The following is a 27,189-nucleotide window of genomic DNA, read 5'->3' on the forward strand; positions in this document are numbered from 1 at the left end:
TTATATTGCCGTTTCAATACGTTCAACGTTCATACTAGGATTACATCTATAAACGTTAGTACGTTTGTAACACAATTGCAGGAATGTTTGTTATGACTTAAGTTGTCTATAGCCGCGTCTTGAGCCGACTCGTATTCCGTGACGGCAAACGGCATGTAGTCTCTTTTAGGCCGTCATGTTCACTGTCCGCGCCAGTCTTTACTTCTATCTGCTTATACCCTTCGTTACTATATATTATAATTATATTGGGAAAACTTTAAACAATATATTTTACTAACGAAACTGACTGTGTTTATTTATTTTATTTCTACAGATTCTTTCAATATGCACCAATTTCGATGCTTCATCTGACGTGATTAGGATTTATTAATTTAATTATAATTTTTTTATATATTTTTTTAACCCTAGTTTAATGTAAATTTTGACGGAATCGTACAATCAATGTCCAAGATTCGAACAATCAAACTGAGCGACATCTTCTACATGAGTCTAGTGTTGCTACAATTGATACAATTTAAAAAGTGTTATTTATAATGCCACTGAATGTGTCCAGTTACATAAAGTTTAGCTGAAAATGGTCAATAATATTGTATGAAATTGAGACGGTTGACGAAACTCCGTGCAATTGTAATCATAAGTGAATTTATTGTGTCATGTATATATACAATGATCCTACGTCATATGCGTATAGTATAGAAGTTCATTATATAACGATTACCGATAAGGATAATATATTGAGCCTTAAGAACATTTAGAAATATGTATCATAAGAATTATTTATCTTGATGGTTCTATAATAATTGCTTGTGAGTATTACGAGCAGATAATTGGCGGCGTAAGTATCAAGTACATTTACCTATATTATAGAGAATAGTGCGGGTGTCTAGGTAGCTGGCAGCCATCTCCAAACAAGGATATTTTGTACCAATTTGTACCAATTTGTATCAATTTAAAGTATAGAAAAGCATTATTACAGGCATATAACATGATACTGTAAGCAGAGGTGACCGGTTAATATTATGCATATAAGAACTCACGTGAGGTTGTAATAGACAGTTCCAAATACTATATTTTTTACATTCATATGAAAAATATATTCATAACAAACGAACAGAAATCATATTACTGAATAAAAATGTAACTCGATGACACAGTCACGTCTTAAGATATGATATTCGAGGAACAGCCCAGTTCGTGGTTTAAGGTACAGGAAAATACAATTTAACTCAAAACTGGGGAATTCCATCCACGTAGTTTATTATTAGATCTTTATTATTAGACTGATGGGTTTGATCAATATACAGTATACCTATATCTTTGATACTAAATGTTTACTTTGAAGTATCCAAAATGACACAGAGTTTGACCATAAGAACCAATCTCGAGTCACAATTGTTGGAGATATTATATTGAAGAAATATGTGCACAAGCACAGGCGTATTTTCTATTCTTCCACTCTTATATTCCGAAAGTACCGAGAGTGATCCACCGAAGGACCAACAGCTTTACGTGCACACCGATTAAAACACGGACAATTTCCAATCTTCGACTCGGAGTCTAAACTCGACACCACGGGATAGCCAATAGATCAACGATGACAATACTATTTACATACAAACAATAGGATCCGTACTCGTATCGGTTATGACCATGAAAAGCCAGTGATTATTATTATAAAATGAAGCGTCCTTTAGATGCAGTTATTGAAATGTTGCCAAAGGATATTTATTTATAGATACAAAACAACACACCACAAATATGCTTCACAGTACGCTGCAAAACCCAAAAAAACAAATACGAATTTAGATTTAAAGAAAGTTTGCGAATCAAGACCGAAAACTTTTTGGTAAAGAACATAATTTAATAGCAGAATATCTAGGAAGTGTACGGATTTAAAGCAACGAAGGACTTATTAACCTTGCTTATAGGGTAAAACACCATTCAGTAAAATTGAGTGAGCCTTCGATGATTTATCGTCGTCTGTAATCATTGGTTTTAAATTCAAAACACAGCATAGTTTTACGAAGTATTTCCTAAGCAAAATATATATGTGGTTAAAGGTATTAATAAAACTATAAATAATAATTAAAGATGATGTACTGAAGAGTTGTTTCGAGAAACAATATTTGTAAAGGAAACGCATTCTATTTTAAAAAATCAATATTATAAGTCAAACAATTGAGATATATTTTTTAATAAGAACAACTCCACGGAAAACTATCTAAAAGCTAAAATTGTTACTTCAATATAAAAATATAAATGCGGGATTACAAGTTATTTTTATTTCATATGTGGGAGTTTGATATAATTGCAGTACGTACTCTGTTCACGTATGACTGTTAATGTTAGAGAAAGCTAAACAGCGTTTACAATATCGTTAAATTTTCGTACAAAACACTGTACCTTCATAAATGTTTTGTCATGTGATACGACAGAGATGGAAATAATGAGACTGGTGAAAGAGAAAAGGAGATAAAATATTAGCGATGCGAGGTGACCTACACTTTCATGCCTTCACGATATTGCAGTCATCCATTACAAGTCATCATCAATCTTTACGAGCTCGTGATTGGTGATGCGACTTCACAAACAATACGAAAAGTTATGTGAATTCGATCCGATTGAATATTCAAATGTTATTAAAGTAAAAGTACTCCGTACTGAGTAAATATACATTACATGATATTCAACCAATTTTAACAATACGCTTTACATAACGCAAGCCGCGGCTTTCGAGTAATATTCCATTATAATTCGAAACCAGCGCAACTTTACTGAAACCTTATAAATAACAATAAAGCTTAAATTTAATACAGTGTTTCACAATAAAAAACTGTTATTTTTGTAGAATGTTCTTAATTTTACAAGCTTCTATTTAACTTGCAATGTTTAGGTCAAGTCATGCGAGCTGAAAGACTTCCATTGAAAGACTTCCATTTGTCCTAGTCCAGGGTTGCCTCAAGACGGAGGAACTCCTCAACAATTAACAGCATAGACACGAAATTTAGTTTATGAAAGCTGTTTATAGAAATGGTGTTTTAACGATTAATTAACTAACATGATTGAATTAACTAAAGATTATTGTCACAGGTCTCGGATAATTTAAGAGAACCGAGGCGAAGAAAGAATGAGGCGAGTGCTATCAGCAGAATCATTTTATTCCCGATTTCAAATCAAATTAAATTGTATTAAAGTCACCTTTACAATAAAGCTTTTTTTTTTAATACAATAGCCGAAGATCACGTAACATGATTTGTCAGTCCTAAAATAAAAAAAAAATACGACTATGATTTTATTTCCGTTTTGGGTCTTGCTCAATTAGTATTTTATTCATAGCATAATATAGGTTGGATAGACATTCGATGATTACAGAATATTTGTATACTTATAATTGATAACAAATTAACACATGTCTTAATACCGATTAAACTTTGGGGCGGTATAATTCTGCGTTGTGTGAAACGAATTCAAAAGTAACAATTGAACGAGCCGGCGGATTGTGAGCGTGTAACGGTACACGAGGAATGTTGCATCAACAGGTGGGAGACTTACTCCATTCAAACGATCTGCCATTTTTTTGGACACAAATTACGGTATTGTGATATTTGGGTGAGGAATCGTGTTAAATAATTTGACTTAACATTTCATTTACATTCTTATTTAACAATTGCATTAATATAATGCATAAATAACGTGTGTTGTAAATAAATTATATATTAAATTGAATTTGTAAAGGTAATGTTTCAATTGACATAAGTCTATAAAAATGTTTTATTAAAGTACGAAATATATATAAAAAACAGGTTTAATAAAACATTGAAGTAATACATTTTTAATTGCAACTGAGTACTTGCAATCAATCAAGTTACATTGTTAAAAGTGGAATAATTTAGTCTTACATTAAAATGTAGTTTAAAAAGAAATTGTCGTAATTAAAAAGTTTCATGAAGTAATTTTAATATTATAAAGGAAATAATAGACGGATAAAATATACAATTCGAGAATTAGATATATATATGTTGTTTATTTTCAAATAATCTTATCTTCGTATAAGTTACATCTGATATTAATTATGCTAGAGACATTCGCTGGCACGTTTCCTATCACCCTGATAACTTATCAAAGAAGCTTTCATCCACTTGTCACGATTCCAACAGTATTTTGTATGCTATCAAGGTCGAATGTATTTCCAAATGTATGAGCTGGAATGACAATGCTTATCTTTTTCATCAAACCGCGTAATATATGTTTAATAGAGATTGTTTTGTATTTCATTGATGGACATTCCATAGAATACAGTTTCGATTTTCGAATTACATATGTATACATATATAATAAAATCGTAACTGATCGAAATGTGTACATAGAAGATATTTGAGAAAAAAATAGTACTTGGGGTATTTATTAACGCAATATATCACAATAATATGATTTATAGAATTTTTGTCTGTTTATCTGTTCGTTTATTTCCACTAATCTCGGAAACGGCTTTACCGATTTTGATGCGGTTTACACTGATGTACTGTAATTAAGTCGGGGTAACATATAGGCTTATTTTTATTAAAATTGGTTTACAAATAAGAAAACTAAGCCAATTTAAAAAAAAATACATCTAAATATTTATTGATCAACCATAATATAATACCCCAATTTTTGAGGCATAAAGTCATGCAAACGGAGTCGCGGGTACCAGCTAGTCTCATATAAAAATTGATATTGTAGGTGTATTTGTTTGAGATGAATTGACTTCGAAACCACTTTAACGATCACCTTGAAAGTTAAAGAGATATTTGTACACCGAGAAGGTTTTAGGAGTATCCAATTTATTGTAACTCAACAATAGCTCAGAATGAACGGTATATAGACGAGTCAACCGATTATTATTAATATTAGTAGATATACACAGGCGGAACAATGTCTGCCAGGTTTGGTTAGTTCCATATAATATAAAACTGAGAAAATTACAAACTCTAAATTCTGATAAAAGTCCGCGCCTACAGTTAAAAGTCCTCCTTAATCAGTTACTTCCAATTTGGTTTTTATATATCTACCATCATTCCAATTTGGTTTTTATATATCTACCATAACCATCTAGTATGTTTTCATTTCGACAAAATATTTAATTTTTAAAACGAATGTTACGATGGTGATATTATAACGAACGACTAAATAACAAGTTTGTATTTATAACAAGCAAACAGCTAATTTGACGGTCAAATGAAAATCAATTCTATATTTATAAATTATGTTTCACATTTGTATAACAAAAGATGAACTACGTTCCTAGAATAAGTAATACATATACTAGTTAACTGGCCGGACACATAACTGACGCTGGCGACGTGACGGATGCGAGTGATCAGTGAGGTATCAGTGAATCTACACTTTACGCGTTAGTTTAAAATCATGGCATTTAGAATAGACCAGTCGTAGCATTTTAGATATATTTGGTATAGTTGTGGAAATTTGCATAAAATCTATAGTATGTTATAATGAGTTACCTAGGCTAGCCTTTTAACTGATTGTATTATTTATTTAGGCCCTTACACTGATAATATTGGAAAGAAAAGCCTTTTTACATTGATTCATGATAGTCCAAATTTCGATATCTATGGCTGATCTCATAGACTAAACTACTAAGAATGAGATGTTAAAGAGACGAAGCGCTAAAATAAAAGTACGTGTCTCATGAGACGCAAGAGTGACACTCAACTTCTGAATTCCATTCTGCTACTGAGAATCATTTAACGGAAAAACCCAATATCTCTTCAATGACCGCTTTAGGCCAACGAGGCACATCAAATAATGGCATATACCCACATAACTGAATAAATAAAATACCTCCTCGTCGGTAGAGTCACGTTCCAAACTAGTATCAGCGTTAATTGTTAGCCCATAAACGTCAATCGAGGCTTGATTGAAGCGAGATGAGTAATTAAATAAATAATATAAAAGTAATATGATAGGTTTAGCTCTATTTTGATATAATGGGTTTCTATTCTGGTACTTGGTACTTATGTTGGTCTGGTCTCATTGTATGTAATAGTATAAAAAAGTAGTCATTTGTATTGTTAATTGTGTGGGTAGATTTATCTTTACCTTAGTATTTTGATGTTTTGAGGTATATATTAAAACATTAGCTGCGTCATTTTATCATAACAACATTTTTAAGTGTAAATGTGTTGTGTGCATCCGTGCATGTTTCTGTGTGTTTGCATGTGTGTAATGGAAATTAAAACTAATTATATTTTGTATTTAATTTAAGCATGTGAGAAGAAAAAAATAATATAATTTTAGCTCTAACAGTTTATTCAAGCAATCGTCATTTTACAAATTCTATCGACAAGAACCGGACGAAATTCGATATCCTGCATGAATCATCGAATATTAACTCCGCCCTTTATTATCATACTAATGAGGTAAACTTTGTTGTTTTCGCTAAAATCGTGCAAGAACTCTGTTTGATGTAGAACGTTCATATGAATAGTTTCAGAACGATTTTTTTATTCTCAGGTGTTTTTTAGTCGTAGTTATACTCTGTAGTTTATTTTGCCAAACGAAACCAAAAACTTTATAGTTTTAACTATTATTAGTTACAAGACTAAAGGTACGGAAAAGTCGACAAATTAATATATTATTATATAATAATTAGAGATTTGGATGGAAAGGAAATCAGGACGGTGGCTGTAATCATCTATAAAAAATGTATAGTAAATATAGCAATAAAACAAGATTCGAAATATTTAAAAAATATTAACATTTTTAATAATTAGTAAGGTATTAGAGTAAAGTAATATCATTATTAACTTAACGAAACGACATTTAATATATTCTTTAGTTGTATAAATAAACGTTCGATGAGAATATATTTCTATATTTTAAATCCGTTTTCCAAATAGCACTAAATAATATAATTAATTATTCAAATGTACAATTACTTTTTTCAACTAGCAATATTTATGTTTTAAAGTCAGGAATGTTATACGTACTTACACTGTATAACGGTGCTACCATTGACAAAAAATCTAATAAAAAAAGTAAGTATAATCGTGACATGTGCTATTAATTTGAACGCATCTAAATAATTATTAGCGTGCCTCAGTCATTAGCATAACAGGATCTCGGCCTCAGTTAATGTATTTCGTGACATTTCCAATCGACTGGTGTTGCTACGTGAAATAGAATACCGGAAAATCCATTTAAGCATGTAATAAATAGTTTTGGATATTTCTGTATAATTTTTCATCAAGCATTTCAATCGTTTGTGACTTTAAGCTAAAAGTTTCAAAGACAACCAAATGTTCAGTCTTTTATGATTGCAGATTAAAAATATAAAAACTAGAGTCATTATAGAGACAAGCAACTATTAACAAATGTATGTACTTATAAAAAAAAAAGTTATTCGATGAGCAAATAACATTATTGAATTAGCAAAAAATATGTATAAAAACGCGCAAAAAATCTTACAAACCACAAGATTCAAGAACATAAATAACATTTCGAATAGGTAATTTGATTTTACCTCTTGACATGTATAAGTATAGTTAGACATCGTTATTAATATAAACAAAGTAACTGTTATACAACATAAGCGATAGTCCATCTATACTTATAAAATCGTTTGTCCTAACTATTAACGAACAACCAGAAGTCTAGAAACTAAGCATACTGTAGCTCAGTATACATTTTACCCATATGAAGTTAGAACGGATATTTAATTATATAATATAACTTTAAATATTTTAATGTAAAACTATCAGATATGCTAAATTAGTAACGGGCAATGACTTAGGCGACCATAGACCATCAATTCTGATAATGTCAACACGGACGTCCGTTCTGATCCAAATTCGGTCGTCCCGTAATTCGTGACAGCAAAGTAACTAATGAATTACAACTTCCTTCTGCTATTATTACAAATAAAAGAGATTTAAAAGTAACGCATGTTAATTCAGTATTATTGATTACAAGTATTATACGGGTAAATAATAATGTAGTTATATATCTAGGCCTAAATTACATCCAATGATAAATTCTATTTATAATTGTAATACAGGAATTAGTGTGCAAACTCGTTTGTATCTTTACCATCCACTGATGGAATGGTTGCTTTGCTTGCTGAGCTAATGTCTATGCAGCAGTGACCACTTACCATCAAGAGGCATACATAGCGGTTCGCCTGCGTATGTTATAAAAAAAAAATCACTGAATGATACTAGTATTCCCTCATTGGTACACAGTCATTAGTGAAAATTTGAGTGAAACATTTACATAAGTATATAGAATATATATGAATAATTATATACAAATTTTAATAAATATTGCTCCTAACATTATATGAACTATGTCTGAATTATATTGATTTATTATTATATAAATTTTCGAATTTATATTTTTTTCTACTCTTATTTAAAATATTTTTTATTGATAACTTTTAAAACAATAGATAAGAAACAAAAAATAACTTAACAAACAAAGATGAAAAGGCACTGAACTGTTATACCTTTGCCTATTTAAATACAGATAAAAATGTTCTAAATTTAATATCGTAAGTAAAAAGATTTATGAGTCGTTAATCCGCAATAGACAAAAAGTTTCAATACCGCTATTTTTAACCATTATACTAGCTTAATTGAGATGATTCTTCGTTATAGTTCGTGCTAAAAATACCGCGATTAAAAGCAATGGATGGATATTGATTTTTTTTATTTACTATTCACATGGAATTTGGGTTTTTATTTGATAAGAAAACAACAGTAAATAGTGTCTTAATGTCTATACTAAATGTCAGTAAAAAAAATATTTGACGTAAATTTCAATGAAAGCTTAGTTGCTTACATAAATGTAGACAAATCTACTCAAGTAAAACACTCCTGAATGATATTGTAATGAAAATAATATTGCAAGTGGCATTTTAAATTACCTATGGCACATTCGCTGAAGTATTAGTGAATTGACTCGTTGAAGACATCAATTCACTTAAGCAAACAGGTGGAAAATAAGTCTTATTACAAAAAAAATACGATTGAAATTGTATTGTAAAGTCTACTAACAAAAAGATAAATACGAATAGTAACAAAACGCTTTTTTAATTTAATAGAATACCAAGTCGTTGACCTCACATAGGTGTGGGCCAATCAGTGAATGTCCATTTTTTTGGTCATTTTGGTTAGGTACTGTTATCTTATGCTACGTATTACTTACAAGTTAGAAGTGCAAAGCAATTCTAAAATATCCAATGACATGACAGCATTAATTCTATTTTTAAATCACAAAATTTTCGGTCAGTAATATATGGCTAGTTTCATTGTTAGCTGTTTGTATTTTATTACACTTTTATTAATTGAATATCGAATACTTTAAACTAATAGTTCCATTAACCGTTAAATGTCCGACGCAAATTCGAAGAATCTTGTATCAATCACCATTCTACAACATGCTACATTAAACATGCTGTATTTTACATCTAGATAAATTACTTTCAATTAATTCCATACTAAAATATATTTGAATTTCGTTTCACTTCAACAATTGATATTTTATAAATTATTAAACAGGTTATATAATCAACTGTGGATGATGAATCACAATATTATAAAGTGAATTTAATTATATCTTAGCTTTGAACTAAAAGCAACACTTTCGAGTGGCCTAACGGACTTCGAGCACCGGTAACATGACCAGTCAAAAAGCGTGACGCGCTATAGCAACCAAGGCGTCGTAACTGCTTGAAGCGAGTATAGTCCGCTGTCTCCCACGGTCATTAGCACTGGTTCATTTTCACACCAATAACTAAGCCTTACTATTTACAAACAAATCGCCATTGTACAAAGTTGCAACAAAGACTTATCGATACTCAAACGACAAAAACGATTTCATTTTGTACAATTTCCTGTTTTCTCGTCAATGTTAGTCACAAATGTTAATAAGTATTTTACGTATCATACTTTTTGAAATGTAAAATATATATCTTGATTAAATATATTTAAAATAAATGGTTAAGATAATTAATTCCATAAAAAAGAACAAATATTCGAGTTTTTGTAAAATGGCTACAATATTTTTTTTAATAAGTTGCCGCTTTAAGTCATGTACGATTATGCCGCAACTATGATCCATACTTATTTTATTAGATATTGGTTGTTAGCGAAAAGTCACTAATTCCGTTCGGTTACAATCGACCCAGATCTTTAGCCGACCGATCAACACAGTTTGACGTACTTACCGAATTATGTCATACTATTCGGTGTCTACTGTGACCGGTTAACAGCATTCGTTGTTTATGAAATCATGTTTTGTAAAATTCAATCGGACTCTTCAAAACAGACTATTGAATTTTGGCTGTTGACAAAATTCTATTTAACATCGTTCTTATAAATTCCATAGAATCTTCAGAACAGACTTTTCCGCTATGGCAACATTATATCAAACATCGTTCGCATAAATTGCATACTTTATTTTATCATCATTCTTTAAATAACGTATCGAAAGTCTTAGATTATTAAATTTATTTTATTTTTTAATAAAAACTGGAACTACTGTTTATAAGAAGACTTTCTTTTTGTTTCTTTGTTAAACAAAAATATATTTAAAACTTAGATATATTTTTTAAATTTGATATTAAAATTAGAATATGCTTTAGAAAGTTGAACTTTTTCGTTAATCGGAACATGAAATATAGAAATCATTCAAGTAATTACAATAATTTTACATGCACTACGGATGTGACTCGTTCGTAAGACTTGCACGCATTCTTGTTATCTGTAACACGAGTAGAAATCATGCAAATGACATATTTTAGTTTTTTAATTTATGTTCTATGCAATTATTACGTTAAATACCTTATTAATAATATATAATAACACAGCTGTGTTACGTTTATTTTATTTAACAATTATCTCAATGTTATTATTAATAATCGATTATATTACGATTACGTGGATAGTGGTATCCACTGGACTATTTCGGTTTCAGTCCAAAAAATATCAACTAAATTAAATTAAAAAACTCACAGCCTACAAAGCCCTTAAGGAAGCGACATTAGAACGAATTAAGCACATTGCGTGTTCCATTTACATTGTTATGTAACTGATAGCGAAGATATGTACACGATAGCGGGGGTACATAATCATACATAAAACATCCAGTTTTTAAAATGTTTATTCGTAAACCCTAGTTTACTTCTATTCTTAATTAAATTACCAAATCAAAAGGAAATATTTAATTTTAATATTATGGTTTTTGAATTCATAAATAAAATCTATTAAATATTAATAATATTGAGTTGTTGTTTGGTATATTAATGACGTCATAATGTTGAATACCCTCCATCATGACATGGAAGCATACATGGAAGGGAATAAAGAGCTCAAATTAAAAAAGTTTGTGATCAATATTAAAAAAAAACAAATTCACTTCCATTTACACCTGTTTCCATGACCTGTCGCTCAGTCTGCACCCAGCCTTAGTTCTCGTGTTCAGGACAATGTCGGGACGCATTAGGCACACTACGTCGCGTGCCCTATTTACCTTGTTTTTCAATGCAGTGTGTAGGATGAAGATTGCGTGGGAGCGACAACTGGCGTTGGGATGAAATTACTGAAGATCAATTGCCCGTAAGGCGAATTAATACTATATATTTTTGTACTTGGTTTTTAACAAACACGGATTTAGAAATCGCTACTTATTTTGTATTAAAAGATTAACTTTGTAACGGTTTCATACATATTTGTTTTATTATTTCTTGTCTAATCATAATACCTTACTACCATAATGGATAGAATGAACAAAGGGTATTTACACCACCACCTCCCTTATAAATAATGCATATACATATTCCAGCAAAAAAACAAAATGCTATGAAACAAATACATTCAATTTGGTTTTTAGTTATTATGGGACTTTACCAGTCAACATTCGTAAACATAAGACTTCAACAATCAGTAGAAAAACCTGACGTCATTCCTTAATGGAAGATAGTCGTGGGGAAATCCTTATGTAGTATTACGTGATAAGAGCTTGTTATCTTGGACGCTTGAAATTAAACAAATTATGTTTTCGAATTTAAAACGGTTTATCAAAGCTTAGCATAGCAAATCTTTTCTTCGTCCAGATATAATACATTCTCTGCAAGGTTTCAGACGGATCGGATTTTATTTTATATTTTATACTTAGAAAATAATTCATTTAATAATAAACAATAATATATGTTAGTTTCCCTTAGTATTTATTCAAATGTAAACTCCCTAGTATTGTATAATATTAATTTTACATCAAAATTTAAATGAATATTGTTTTTCTACAACTTATGTCCAATTTGATTTATATGTTATCATGATATGGAGGTTTAATGATAATTCGATTATTACCCTTTGTATGGTACAAATTAATATGTTATTATTGTGTATTTGGATTATTGTAGATTATTAGAGCATCAGGTTCAAACCAATATTAATTCCTATAAGCCAAGAGGAAGTCCAAAAAATTAATGGACGGAGTGAATGCGAAATGTATTAGGAGGAGTACTTAACTGATGATGGCAACTTTTTTTTTCGCTTTTATTTGCAATCAGCCCTAAAGCTATGAGCAAATCTGTTCAGTCAACTGTTGCTCAGAGCTACTGCCGGTCATTTAGCACTAAGATATGACGACGTTTTAGCCGTTTCACATATTGGTCCATGGTGAGTTGGCGACGAGTTCGTTAGGGTGTCGGGTTAACCGCTCTTTGTATTTAGTTGAGCAAATAGAGACAGAGATAAGTGGAGGATAGGATAGAAACTAGAGGAAGGGAAAACCATATTGCGACAATAAACAGCACAAGGTTTATAGTAAAGTAGACATCAAAAATCCCCTAGCCTCTCCGATCCGTGACGAAGAATGCCATTAACCTTACGTAAAAAAAGTATCCGAAACGCATTTAATCAGAAGTAAAGTCTAATACGATAGAAAAGTAAATTAGCTTATTAACAAATATAATTTTGAAATGAAATATTTATTGTCGTTTCCAGGAGTTTTATTGCTATAAATCTAAGTCCGCAGTGCCATTTAATTCATTTACTGTGGTCTTCCTAATCGCATTCTGAGATAGTAGTTAAATCGAGTTAGTACTACAATTCATTTCATTGATACATATTATTCAATGAACTTATTCAATTTCCCATTATTTACTACGAGTTACTACTGCATCCAGTTTCAGATCAAACTAGATCTTAAGAAGGTAATTCGAGCCCGTATCCTTGGACACATTTCCTTATCACACTACGAAATATTTACTTATAAAATAGTTTGTCCCGATCGAAGTGAAGTGGTGAGTAGTTGAAAACTTCTGAATTGTTGAAATTTGGATAGTTTTATCTTAAGCTAAAAATATTTTTTTATTGAGAAGTAGCTTTATAATATGAATGTTCTATTGTATGTTACGTTCGCTAGGTACAAGAACATCTGAGTTTTATTTTACCTGTACAAAGTCAGGCAAATAGTAACTTTAATAAATTTGAGTTTATTTTACCCAAGTAGGCCCTTACAAGTCCTTTTAGAATCGTAAAAAGAATTTAATTAAACGTAAAGCTACAATCAGGCCGGAATGTATATTTTATTGCGAGGAACCAGTGAAAAAATATGAATCATAATAAATTTAAAGGTGTTCCTCAAAACAATATGCGACTATTCAAGGGGGTCGGACTAATAGGTACCTCAAGAGCCGGCAACGCGTTGGCAATTCCCTTGGTTCTGCAAATATCAATGGGCGGTAATAAACACTTAACATCAGGTGCACTGCCAGCTCGTTGGCTCGCAAATTAAATATTAAATCCATGTAATATTTTGAACAGTATATTCATCAGAATATTTTATTAATTTATTGAATAATACGTCCGTTAAAATACATATATATTTAAATGTTTAAAGAGATTTTTAATCAAATTGCTCAAAGCGATAAAATCTGAAGCGAAAAATTGTGCCAATAAAATCATTAATTTTCCACAATGTAGAAATCGGCAGATAAACGCAAACCCTGTTCCACTCCACCGGCGACACGATACACAATGCTTTACCGCATTTTATTCATAACATAACAGCACCAGATTTTATGTACATATCTTTGATCATTCAGTTTTCTATTCTACATTTTTTTATTTTATTGTTTACCCCAAAGCATGTTGATAGCTACCAAACATAAATAAATCTTTTGACAAACAGAGAAGGAAGAGGCACTAAACAGTTTTGTCTCCGCCTATATTTATATATATTTTATCTTCCTATTTTATTTATCTTCCGTCCTCCGGTTGGACCGATTTTGATTCTGTTTTTGGGTATATTAGTAGGTCCCTAGATGGTTTAGATGTGACCCCGTAGAAAGCGCTGCGATCGGGAAGTAATTTTATTTTATCTTCCAATTGAAGTCGAAACGGGTACATATTGGGCTAATATTGATATATATACTTGGTGGTAGGGCTTTGTGCAAGCCCGTTTGGGTAAACAACAGTACTTATTATTGTTGTGTTCTGATTTAAAGGGTGAGTGAGCGAGTGTAAATACAGGTACAAGGGACATAACATCTTAGTTCCCAAGGTTGGTGGCGCATTGGCGATGTAAGAAATGGTTAATATTTTTTACAGCTAATGGGTCTATGGGCCGTGGTGACCTATCTCCATCACGCTCGTCTGCCAATAAATAGCATAAAAAAGTAGTTATATATAGTAGTATTAGTATTAACTCATTCCTTACGGCCTAAAGGTTTAGCGGTGTTTTAAAATTGATTTCTCTCTTTCTAACGTTTATAAGCAATTTAGATAAAAAGTGTATGTGATTCAGCTTAGTTAATAATAATATATTTTTTATGTACTTACAAGGTTACAAATTTGAAAAACTTTATTTACAGATGAGAGATTTCCTTTTAATCCTTTCAAAAATATAAAATCAGATGCACTTACTATGACGCGGGTTATGTTATAACACTTCCATTGTGACATTCGCCAAGACAAATAGTCACACCGGATACAAGCAATGAGCGGACGACAATACGACATAACATAATGCACACGACCGCGTGTTTACCGCTGCCATCTGGAAAACAAGCCGTCACGATGGCTTTGACATTCAATTATGTTAGTGCCACTTTATATTTTACTAGATGAAAGCCCGGCTTCGCTCGGGTAAAATAAATAGACCAAACACAAGAGGTGAAAAGCCAAATAAACAACATTTGACAGCAAATTGACACGATATCATTGGTCGAGAAGCTTGATTAATCTATGATATTTACTATAGATTTGCGAAAAATGGCGTTTTGAACGCCGACGAAACTGTTATCGCAATTTTGGAAGTAAATTTAAATTGGAAATAAGTAGTTAATTGTAATAGTGTGGTATTATATTATGAAATACATAAATCTAAGATTTGTTTATTTTTTTCCTACTTCCATTGGAAAGGGCTAGAAATAAATACGGTTTATCTTTTACTATACCATAATATATCATTTTTCATAGACTTTGTGATTTTATCAAACATCTATAACATCACTCGGAAACGTCAAACATGGCTGCTCGTTGAACTGTCATGTCATTGAATTTCATGGATTTAATATCGAAATATCTCGATTATACGAATTTTGCAGACATATGTTATCGACTAAAAATAGATAGATAGATATAATTGTGGATACATTTCGATCGGGTCTATCGTAAACCTGCACAAAATTATTAATATAGATAACTCGACTTTACGTTGTGTTTTGTTGGTCTAGTAGCTAGCATATAAGGCTGCAGACCTGAGTTCCTGCGTTATACTGAGAAGTTCACGGGTTTTCTGCCCAGAAATACTAAACTTCAGCCTTAGCCTTGTTTGGACGTTTTTGATGAGCACGATTTCTGATAGATATATCAGAAGTGAGAGATAAATATGAGTGAGAGATATCGCACCCTTATGTATTATTTAGGAAATATAGAATGCACCTGTACTTGCTCATATATTCGTACACAATCATGTTTATTGCTCATTTGGTTTTACTCCTTTGATAACGGGGTCTACAAGTTTCTGGGAACTATTGCTTCGATATCACTTCTGAGATAACAATTCTTACACATCAAATAACCTCAGAGTACAATATGGCGAAATATATTGATTTCTGCCCAAAATATATGTTGTACATATGTACGTTTCACGTGACAATAAACTGATTTTGAAAAAAGAAAACGGAAGTCAATAAATATACTGTTTAATAATTGTATTACTAATATTAAAAAGAATGTTACATACAATCTTTTTAATATTAGAAAATAAAAAATCGTAATAAAAATCACTTATGAAATTTACTTCACAGCGAATTCTGAACAATGTATGGTAATTATTTACTTGTCTTGAATATCTACAAATGTATGTCAATAGTGTGAAGCATGCGAGCTAAATGATAACAAAACAATAATCGTAAGGAATTTCCATAGCATTTCTCAAGTACGATAAAAACAAATATCTTATTATGTGATGGCTCCTTTATCGTCAACTGTCACAATTAACAATTGCCCTTTAGTGTTGCATTTAATACTTATTTAGGTATCGCTGTGATAAACAGAATCAGCCATGTTCTTTGTAGTGCACTGTGGTTCTGTACTTTTATAGTGAACTTTAACAATAGTAAGAAAAAAATTAACATTCTTAAAAAAGTTAACAAGTATGACACTAAACGTTTTGGGACGAAGTTGGACAAAATTGGAAAAAAAAATTGGGATTTTCTCTTTTAAAAACTACAAAAAATAAAAAATAATTATTATTATATTGGGAGCACAAAAAATAATTGCATATTTTTTATATAAAATTTTCTGTCTATACTGTTGACCATTGATGTTTCTTTGTATGCATTGTCATCGGAGCTGTATCAACATTGAAAATTTCAATTACAAAGGATAAGAGTTTCTATGTCAGCTTGCAAGATTTTGGCTTCAACATACTATTATACATTGCAAGTTAAATAAAAGTTTGTATATAAATATACATAAAGGTGTAATGCATTTGAATATTGTAGACACTGACGATTAATATAACACATTTTATGTATATACGTATGTAATGTATCAGTTTTTAGTAATAAACTCTAAATTTTACAAGAACAATAAATGAAAAATATTAAACACACGCAAAAACCTCTTTGTTTTGAAATTAGTTGGCGTTTAAAATACTATGTACATATATGTTTTTAAATAGCACTGATTTGTTTTACTATTCAAATTCGCCCTACTATCCGCTCAACATTCCAATCTTTTGTCGGTCCTTAGTCACAGTGATAGTGCCCTCAAAAGGCTTCGAGGGTGACGTCACGGCGCAGTGAGCTGTATTTCAATTAGAGACAGACTACGAATTAAGGTTGAAATAATTATTCAGGCATTACTAACGGGTACATAAATCGTATTCCAATCCTCTAAGACTGAATAAATTGAAGCGGCAGTTTGGTTTAGAAGTCAACGTTGATCGTTAAGTTGCATTATTATTCAATATTATCTGCTTCGCGCGTTTTCATCCGCGTTTAACGTCAATGCAATAAACTTCTCAATAAATATGTAAGTTATAGTATATTGTTTATCATTTACGCGTTCATAATTAGCGCGTTAAAAAAAATCAGCTTTTTAATATTAGTAAAGATTTGATTAAGTGAAAAATAAAATTAATATAGGTTTAATTATGTTAATATTAAAACTATACATTAAACTTTTATATAATATTAAAGACTAGAATGTATTTTTAATGCGTGAACGTAAACTAAATAAAAAAAAAACCGCCTTTATAGGCGTATTATGAAAACAAATCTGTAATTTATAAACACAGGTAATCCAATACGGATTAAGTTGTTCAAATAAACAAATGGCTGTCGCAATGAGAAAATTATTTTAAATAAAAATGTATGAAACAAACAAAAGTTGGGACAAAACGTTAACCAAAGTTTTAATTTTAAACTACAGAAGAGAGTTACATGATGTTTTATCTGGCTTCGGAAGCCAGATGCATTACTAGTATACAATCATGTTTATGCTTCAGCTAAGACAATTATATGCAATGGATTTTAGACATACATGTACACTGTATATTTCTTCATAGATTAATATCTTATATCTAATAATACATTATGACGTCAATAATTAAAAAAAAACAAATACCGTAGGTATTTACAATTTCAATCTTTTAAAATAATTACAAGCTTACTTAAACATACTACGTATACATATTACAAGATGTCAGTTTTTTTATGTGTAATAGCTTTACTGCAATCTGTGGGAATGATTTTGGGAAAAGGGACGGAAATGTGTAACAGGAAGCAGGGGAACTATATGATTTGACCAATCGCTGTGCTCCGTGCTAGAGTAGAGTTGGGTGTGAGATGGTACCTAACAACTATTTTTCCCGTAAGGTTATGTTAATGTTGCTTGTTAACAAGGGAGTATGTCTGATGTTACAGATCATATGCAACTACTGTAAATTTCGTAGTTTTTTTTTACATTAATACTGACAAAAGCGTAATAACAACAGAAAATTTCAAAAATAGTATTACAATTTTTTTAGTATATATATTTTGCGCCATTTCATAATACAAATGGTTTAATTATAGTAAATGAATTTATGAGTCGGATTAACGCAAAAGGTTAAAAAGATTAGTATAAAATATTTAACAGAAATTGTGATAATCCTGTTCTTCCGTGTGAGTGAAATCCAGCCATCGCTGTTAATGGCAATTGTAAAGATATTTCCTTAAATAATATATGAAGAAGCCTTACGTCCTTACTGGATTTATGACTAAGTATTGCAGTCGCCATAATAGCGAAATAAAAGGTCGCTTTCATCATTATACAAAAGCATCGCAACAATTTCAATAAACAATGAATCAATGTTATTTTTTTCGTTTTTTAAATGACAGAATTATATAAATTTAGAACAAAGCAACGATTTGAAAAAAAATATATATATCGGATGGTTAACGGCAAAGTTTAAAGATTTTCAACGACATAGGTTCTTGAATATTATTTTAAATTTAGAAATATGAATGAACGAATAAATGTTCGTGTTTAAATTGAAAAAGTATAAGCAACAAGGAAAAGTTTTAGAAATTACAACTTCCGCCAGATCACCTTGGGCCGATAGTTTCGCATTGAAGTGAATTTATATGATTTTTTTATGGAAACGAATCGAATCACACGCTGACTGATAAGCGACACGTGCTGTGTAAACACTATGCAACTAATTTCGATTCGTCGATACTGATTATGCAAGCTTTCTGAAATACAAAGTCGTGAATTCAATTTATTCTCGTCTTGCCTTTCGTTTTCGCTACCTTTAACATAATTCAGGTCTGAGATATTTTCTTTTCTTAACCGCTGATTTTTATAATATGTTTACTTTTTTTTGTCAGTAAGTATTATAAATTCAGAATGTTACAAATTAAAAAATAAGTTTTATTGTAATTAAAAATAATCTGTAATTCAGATTTAGAGCGAAATTACTATATATTACGATAATTTTATCGGACAAAACATTTCTTTTGTTCAATACTAATTACAACTGATAATTTTTTTTATATTATGTAATGTTAAACGCACTATGTTTTTATATAAATTGTGAACATTTTGACAATAAGATTAATGAGCTCGTATAAATTGTTTCTGCTACATCGATAAATATGTATACGCGATAAAGAATTCCTCACTATAATTTTCTTTTTACAACGGATTTAAATAAATAAGTAATTATTATTTTCGACATAGCAACATATTTAGCAATTAAAAAAAAGTTATATTTATTATTTAAATTTATTAATAATTTAATAGGTTGATTTAATTAATTTGATATTAAAATTAAATACTTGTAATAAGTCTGTTATAAAATCTACCTGCCTGTATATACGAAGCACATAGCGTACAATCACGTATAGTACACGAGACTGTCTAGAATTCTCAGCGTTATATAAAATGATCTACTTAAGGACAGCATTTCTATCCAACAATCTTTAGTTTCAATGCGACCGGATTGGGTTTCACCGGTTGGGGAAAGCATCTTACATAAAACTCCATACAAAAACGTCCAGTTTGTTAAATGTTATCAAGCGATAAATTTTATTCGCCCACGGTCCAATAATCCACTTATTCCAGTGATAACGTAACATATCGCTAATATATTTACGTAACTATAGCTAAGCAGAAAAATAATAAAAATTCATACATAATCAAAAAGTAATTTAATATATAACATTTGTTTTAGATTTTTTTTTATTTGTGTCTTGGACAATGATATTGACAATTAATAACGGTTATTTATATTATCTGTGCACCAAACCTCTTCCGTTTTCACATTTCTGATTTTAATACCTACGAGATTAGTTTATGGGTAATTATTCGCTTCTAAGGCTGCGGTTAGACTGCGGCTGAAAGCGTCCCTCGCCCGTTTCAGTCAGTACGAATTTGCTCCGTATTTCAGCCGCATCCTTGTGTTAAACGCTTGGTACGGTTAGTTTATTCAGAAGAATTTAAATATTATGGCATCATAAATATAATACACCTTTATATTTTAGACGGAATCAACGCGCGATCGATCACCTTCTGCGCTTGGTACGGAATGTCTATGTAATGTACGATATTTTTTGCGTTATGTAACTGTAGCCTTAAGGTCGTTGGGTGATATATATTATTTGCCCATAATACTAAATTCATAAACGTATTATTTTTTATAAATCAGTTTTAGTTACTACGATTAGCACATTCAAAACTCTACGTACCTATATGATAATGGTATCGATTAAAACTGTATATTAACTTTAAGAAGTTAATCGCCATTTCGTCTCATAAAAAATAAACATTTCTGTGAGCTTCCATTGTTTCACTGGAATCAGCTCACAACTTCCTCAAACAAAAAAAAAAACTTTCTAATCCCGTCTAAAATTGCTGGCTTCGTCGATAAAAATAGCTCTCTCTGGAGTATAGAGGGATATTGCAGTTCATTGCTAATTACGTAAGTTGTTAACTTAAGCTGAGATGTCGTCTGTATGTTATAAAGTCTAAGATATGATAAAACGCATCACTGTTAATAACATGTGAAGGTTTTTAGGAATTAGATTTAGGTTAACTTGGTGAACATCAGATATTCAACCACCAAACAGCAATACTTAGTATTCTTGTGTTCCAGTTTGAAGAAACATAACAGACCATATCATTTTCAATATTTTCGATGAATGAAATGAATGAATTCCACACATCAATTAAATTAAATAAAAACCTATTGTTTTTATAATGAAACGTATTTCTCAGAAAAAAAAATGATAAAAAGATATACATATTAAATAATTTATTTAAAAAGATAATTACCTATGATAATGATTATATGTTGCGGTGTTAAAAATTCATAAAACTACAATCAAGCTTATCGATGAAATAAAAGATTTCAAATTTAACTCGAAAAAGATATTAGCTGAATTAAATCGATTCAAATTATTGATAATATATTAATATTGCTCTTAAGTTAAATTTATTTAATATAACTTAGTCCTCATATAATGAATATTAAATTGTAATAATTTAAAAACATTGAAATAACAAGCAATGAAAAAATATTACCCAGTGAAATTTGTTGAATCTATGAATAGACTCGAACGAATAATTAAATAATAAAATAAATTTGTTATCTGTTAATAATTATCTGTTAAAATACTATGAACGATTGATTGTGAAAGTAATTTTTAAAATATTAAAACCAATAAGATTTCAAAGAAATAATAAATACTGACTTTCCTTTTTGTGAGCATGACTATACCTACTCATTTTAAGTTAGTCATTAAATAAGAATTTTAATTTTAAATTAGCTATTAAATAACTATGGAGTATCGTTTCAAAATATTAATAATATGACTAGTTTCGTTTTATATATGTATAATGTATATATACCAATCTCACCCGTGTATTACGGGCATACCAAATTGCATCAAATTTGGTTCAGAGTTTAGTAGTAAAGGAGAAGCAGACAGACAGAGCTACTTTTGTTTTTGATTTTTCTTCTCTTTGCACTGCTTTCGTTTCATTTTACTACATAAACAACTTATATAGTAATCACTACAGACCTCTTCGTTCCAGCGTTGTTGAGTAGCTACATACCCACATATTCTATATCATACATCACAATACATGAACTTTGGTAAATGAATTAGTAATAAAAATTGAAAACTTATGACGAACTTACCACAATACCAATCGATTTGAAATATCGGTTCAAATTATATGTTTACGAACTTCCAATACATCTGTATCAACAAAAAAAAAAGGTGAAAACGGTATTACGACCTTCAGCAAGGTATCGTTAATAAAAAAATATCTTATGTCTTTCATCCGATTCAAAAGGTTAGGTTTATCAGGGGTCACTCGTTTAACAGATTACAGACGAGTTAAAAATGCACCTACCGAACTCAATGACAGTTATGTAACCGCGTGATAAGATAATTGCAGCGAAGATTAGGTTTACTTTTTGATTGTTTTTTGCATCATTTGTTATTTCACACATGCATTATTGTTATATTTATTATCAATACTAACACGATTGACATCCAAATTTTCAAATAATATTACTGAATTTTTGCGCTATCAAGCAATACACTTGTATTGGAAAGATGAAGAGACAACAATGATATATGTATATATGTACATTATATTACCGGCAATCTGTAAAATCCAGTATTTTATACGATACCTGTATTGAAGTATAAACTGTAGTGAATTATACACAATGCCGAATATATATATATAGGTACAATTTTTTTTTTTCTAGGAATTTCATGATTTATTTAGAAATTCAATTCCATTATGGCATTTCAATTTGCAGAGCAAAATCATAAGACCGCATTTGCGGTTAGGCGCTGAGAGTTCAAATGAATAATTTTTCAATTATCTAAAATTGAGTGTTAGTGTCAGTTAAGTTGTTAGAGCAATATTAACCAAAATGGTACATTATGAGCGTTTTAATTGAATAGCACATTACTTCTAATACAATCTGCCTCGATACGTTATTATCAACAAATTCGGCGCTCCTTGAAAGTTAAAAACTTAAGCTAAGTTTAAAATTTTTATCAGCCTTAGTGTACATAGATTTTTAATTGGTTTGCACGTGTAACTATAGAGTCCATGAATATTGGAAAAAATATAAACCATTCTTTATGCGTCACCAAACATAGGAACTAATATGTAATTCCTCGTGTCTGTGTGATTAATTTTCGAATGTCGTTTTTTCCATCATATAATAATTGTTTCTTGACAACGCGACACTTAACCCGTTGATATATATTATTAGGGCGTCTGAAATAGCGTCTTGGGTGTCATTAACCGTGTCGAGAAAAATGTGCCGCTAGACGGTGCTAATGAAGAATGACAATTGTTCCAGCGACTCTCTAAATTCGTGATATGTGCGAGCAATTCTAGATAACTATTTATTCTTATTAAATTGATCTTTATTACGTGAGTGGTAAGAGCTAGGACGGTAGTATGAGCGCCAGGTTCACGGTAAGTTTGCAGCGGTGCGGTGAGAGGAATGCAAACGACGGACCGCCTTTCACACGACACGAAACGGACAGGGTTGCACGCACGGTTGCCGGCCGTATCGTAATTACACGCATGTACATATGTACGTAATAATAATACATACTTTAATACCTGCATCGCATCAGAATAAAAAGAGACGGAATGAGAGCGAATGTATTATTTATTAAGTCCGGTTTAATCGCACACTTGACGAAACATCGACAGGGAGAAAGGATTTTAATACATTTTTACGCACGAAAATAAAAATTAACAACGTACCAAAATTTATTGAGGCTATAAGTTAATACTTATATATTTCATAACGAGTTTTTTTTTAAAATATCAAATGATATATGTTGTTAAGGTTGTTTCATCAAATATCAGTCTCGTCTTAAATGCCAGTAAAACTAGTTGATCATGTATTGACAACCCTGATCGTATTAATCAATATTGTTAATGTTAAAGATTGCTCCAAATACATCAAATTACGTATGAAAATGTTATAGTATAATCAAATGTCACTTGAGCAAGTTTCTTTAAATCCATATAACTCGACCGAAACAAGGATTACCTACATATATATACGCTACGTCGATGGTTACAACCTTTAATTAAATTTAAATACAATAATTAAATAATAATAATTATAACATATAATTGTTGTACACAATGCCATATGTTAATGATTTAAATTTTTATCGTCATGTTTTGTTTCTTTTAATTATAACCTTGCAGGTACCAAATTGGTGTATTTACAACCAAATTAAAAAAGAACGTACAGAATTTTCTAAACTTACTCAACATTTTTTATTTTTGATAAGGTAAAAGTCAGACAAATTATTTTAATGGCTGAAAAACTTTATGGCTTTAAACCGGCTCTACAATTACTTACTGACCCTGCTTATAGGTCATTGTTAGTCTTTAACAGAGGGACTTTATCGATATTATTTTTATACAGTGAATAAAATATAATTTGATAGATATTCGCGGACGAAACAATGTCGGCCGTGCACTTGTGTCAACAGTGTGTGTTATTGAAAGCACTCGGTATATCGTGACGCAACTAATGGGTATATATGTATATTTACGCAATATACCCATTGTTTGACTACACAAACAAGTCGGATACAATATTAAGGTACATCTTTGGATGATCTAATCGTCGCTTGATTCTGTATTTTAATTGAATTTAACGGCATTAAGAAAAACAAAATTATATAAAAGATTATTCTAATAAATTCTACCAATAGTTTTTTTTGTAAATATTTTACATATAAGTAACTTTATAACTAATACTGTTCATGAATACAATGTAATAAGTCGTTATCTCTATGTAAAACATTACACATGTTTGAATGAAGTACCTATACATTATATTATATAATTAAATTAAATTAAAGACTATTTAATTTTTATTTTGTTTAAAAAATCTGTTCAAATAAGTTAAGAACGTGTAGTGGAACCCTAAGCGAGAACCTTGAGCGTTTTGAATTTTATTCCATCGTATCAATAAATAGAAGAAAAATGAAATTGCTTTTAATATCATTTTAATTTCACTCGTTGACGCTATGAGAGCAAACAATTTTCCCTGCCTTCACATATTCAAAGTTACCTACCTATTCAAGTTTTTGTCACTTGACATTATCAACATTCACTCAAGTGAAACCCGTTATGCAAGTAACCACGTTTTGCTTAATTTAATTTTTATGCTTCATAAAAAATAAACTTATGATACATAGATGTATATTTAATATTTATGCCTGTCAGAATTCACCTCAAGATCGATACTTCAGTTAATACTAATAAGAATATATATGTATGTTATTTTGATTAATACTTTCAACAGTATTAAAAATAAAAGATTTTTTACATATGGAGTTAAGTAAAATAAGCTTTATTCCGTCATACATAAAGGTGGCAGAATATTTTGTGCATTAGTGCAGACAAAGTCTACATTCTAAATAAAATCAAAACCACCAGACCAGCCTACCAGCCGTCGGTGGTAATACCTATATGAAACAACAAACTCCTTGGTATGTTATATTGCATTTAACTTACACTATTTAATCGGTAAGTGTATCACGGTCTTATAGCTAGCCGACAGTCCGCACCCGGAAAGGAAATTCAATTATCATCAGTGCGGCCGTTACGTTGCCTTAGCAGTTATCGTTACTCCAGTCTCCAGCCTACTTTCTTAAACACTACTTGATATTAATGCGTTTATTCGGGCATAAGTCTTAATTGTTACAATTACGTTTATCGTTATATGACTCAACTGTAAATGGACCACAAACTTTCAAATTTAATTTTAGAAAAGCAAAGTTAAAATAGTAACGTCTTATCGTGCTCATTGTAAATACCTACTTAAAATTAAAATTATTAGTATCAATATTTTATTAAGCGATGTAAGATCTAATGAGAAAGGTAACGAAAAAAAAAGTAACTCGACAGTAAAATCATTCGGTACATTTCTAATATTTATTGTAAAATATATTGAAAGATTAATTTACATAGAAATCGCTTCATTCGGTATGGGCTATTATGATATCATTGTTAATAATTCTTCAAACTTGACTATCCACAGTGAACATGTTAATATAGTTAATAAAAACGGTTGTCGGGCCTCTTAGTTCAGCGCACCAGGTCGTCGCACCACGGTGTACCGTACGCCGCTACCATAAGAAATGTACGCTATATCCTATACATATGCAATAACCATTCAACATCGAACAAATTATTCTGCACGGACAAACTACCTAATTTAGACGGATTACCTTTCTTCATCATTCTATACATGACGTTATAGTCCACCGGGGAAAACAAGTAACAGGTGTCAGATTGAAAATGGTTAAATCAAGTTGACGGAAAATGGAATAATTTACTTTTCTCATCTGGTATTTTCCATTTCCCCGTTACCGCGATAGAAAGTTTTAATATTATGGATACAGACCATATTTATAAAATAGGTAGTTTTCGTGAAGTTGATATTATTATATTTTTAGTTAGATGTAAGTAGTTAATTCGATTTATGATCGAGTTTAAATTTCTGACGACAAGTTTTGTTGTAAATCGTGTAATTATTTGAATATCTACCAGGACTAACCGGTTATGATTATGCTTAGAAACCACAAAAATAAATAGATTCTCGAATATACTTAAATAACCAACTATAAATATACATTTTAGTATAATAAGGCGGATTTCTTGTTATGTTATACTTATGAAAAAATTAATGAAGATAATGAAACATTTATAGCAAGTTACCAACGCTATAAACACGCAGATTCATTTAAGTAGGTACTTATGTTAAAATAAACTTTAATGAACATTGATTTTGGAAAAAATCTTTTATTATAACTATTACAGTTGTGATAATTATTTCAAATGTGATCTAATATTTGAGATAAAGGTTTGACCATAAAAAACGTTGAATTTTTAATTACTAATAATCAGTTTGTACCCATATCGTATCACTTAATGCTACAGCAACAATGCCTAGTATCACAATCTATCGATTGAAGTCGCAATGATAACAATTTTATTTGAATTTATGAAATTGGTTACTAATATGCAGGAATGCAATTACCTCGTTGCGATACTGGAATCGTGAGTCGTACACCGATTATTTTCTTTACCGATGCAGGTACCTTGATTACAA

The 27,189-nt window shown here is 30.5% G+C and overlaps 1 protein-coding gene across 2 annotated transcripts in view; it reads right to left on the reverse strand.

The window, feature by feature from the left end:
* Positions 1-27,189, reverse strand: part of LOC125077622 (cyclic AMP response element-binding protein A) — a 95,924-nt gene that overhangs the window by 68,177 nt on the left and 558 nt on the right. The gene's annotated exons all lie outside the window — the stretch shown is intronic.

Source organism: Vanessa atalanta, chromosome 4 (genome assembly GCF_905147765.1).
Source record: "Vanessa atalanta chromosome 4, ilVanAtal1.2, whole genome shotgun sequence".
Lineage (NCBI taxonomy): Eukaryota > Metazoa > Arthropoda > Insecta > Lepidoptera > Nymphalidae > Vanessa > Vanessa atalanta.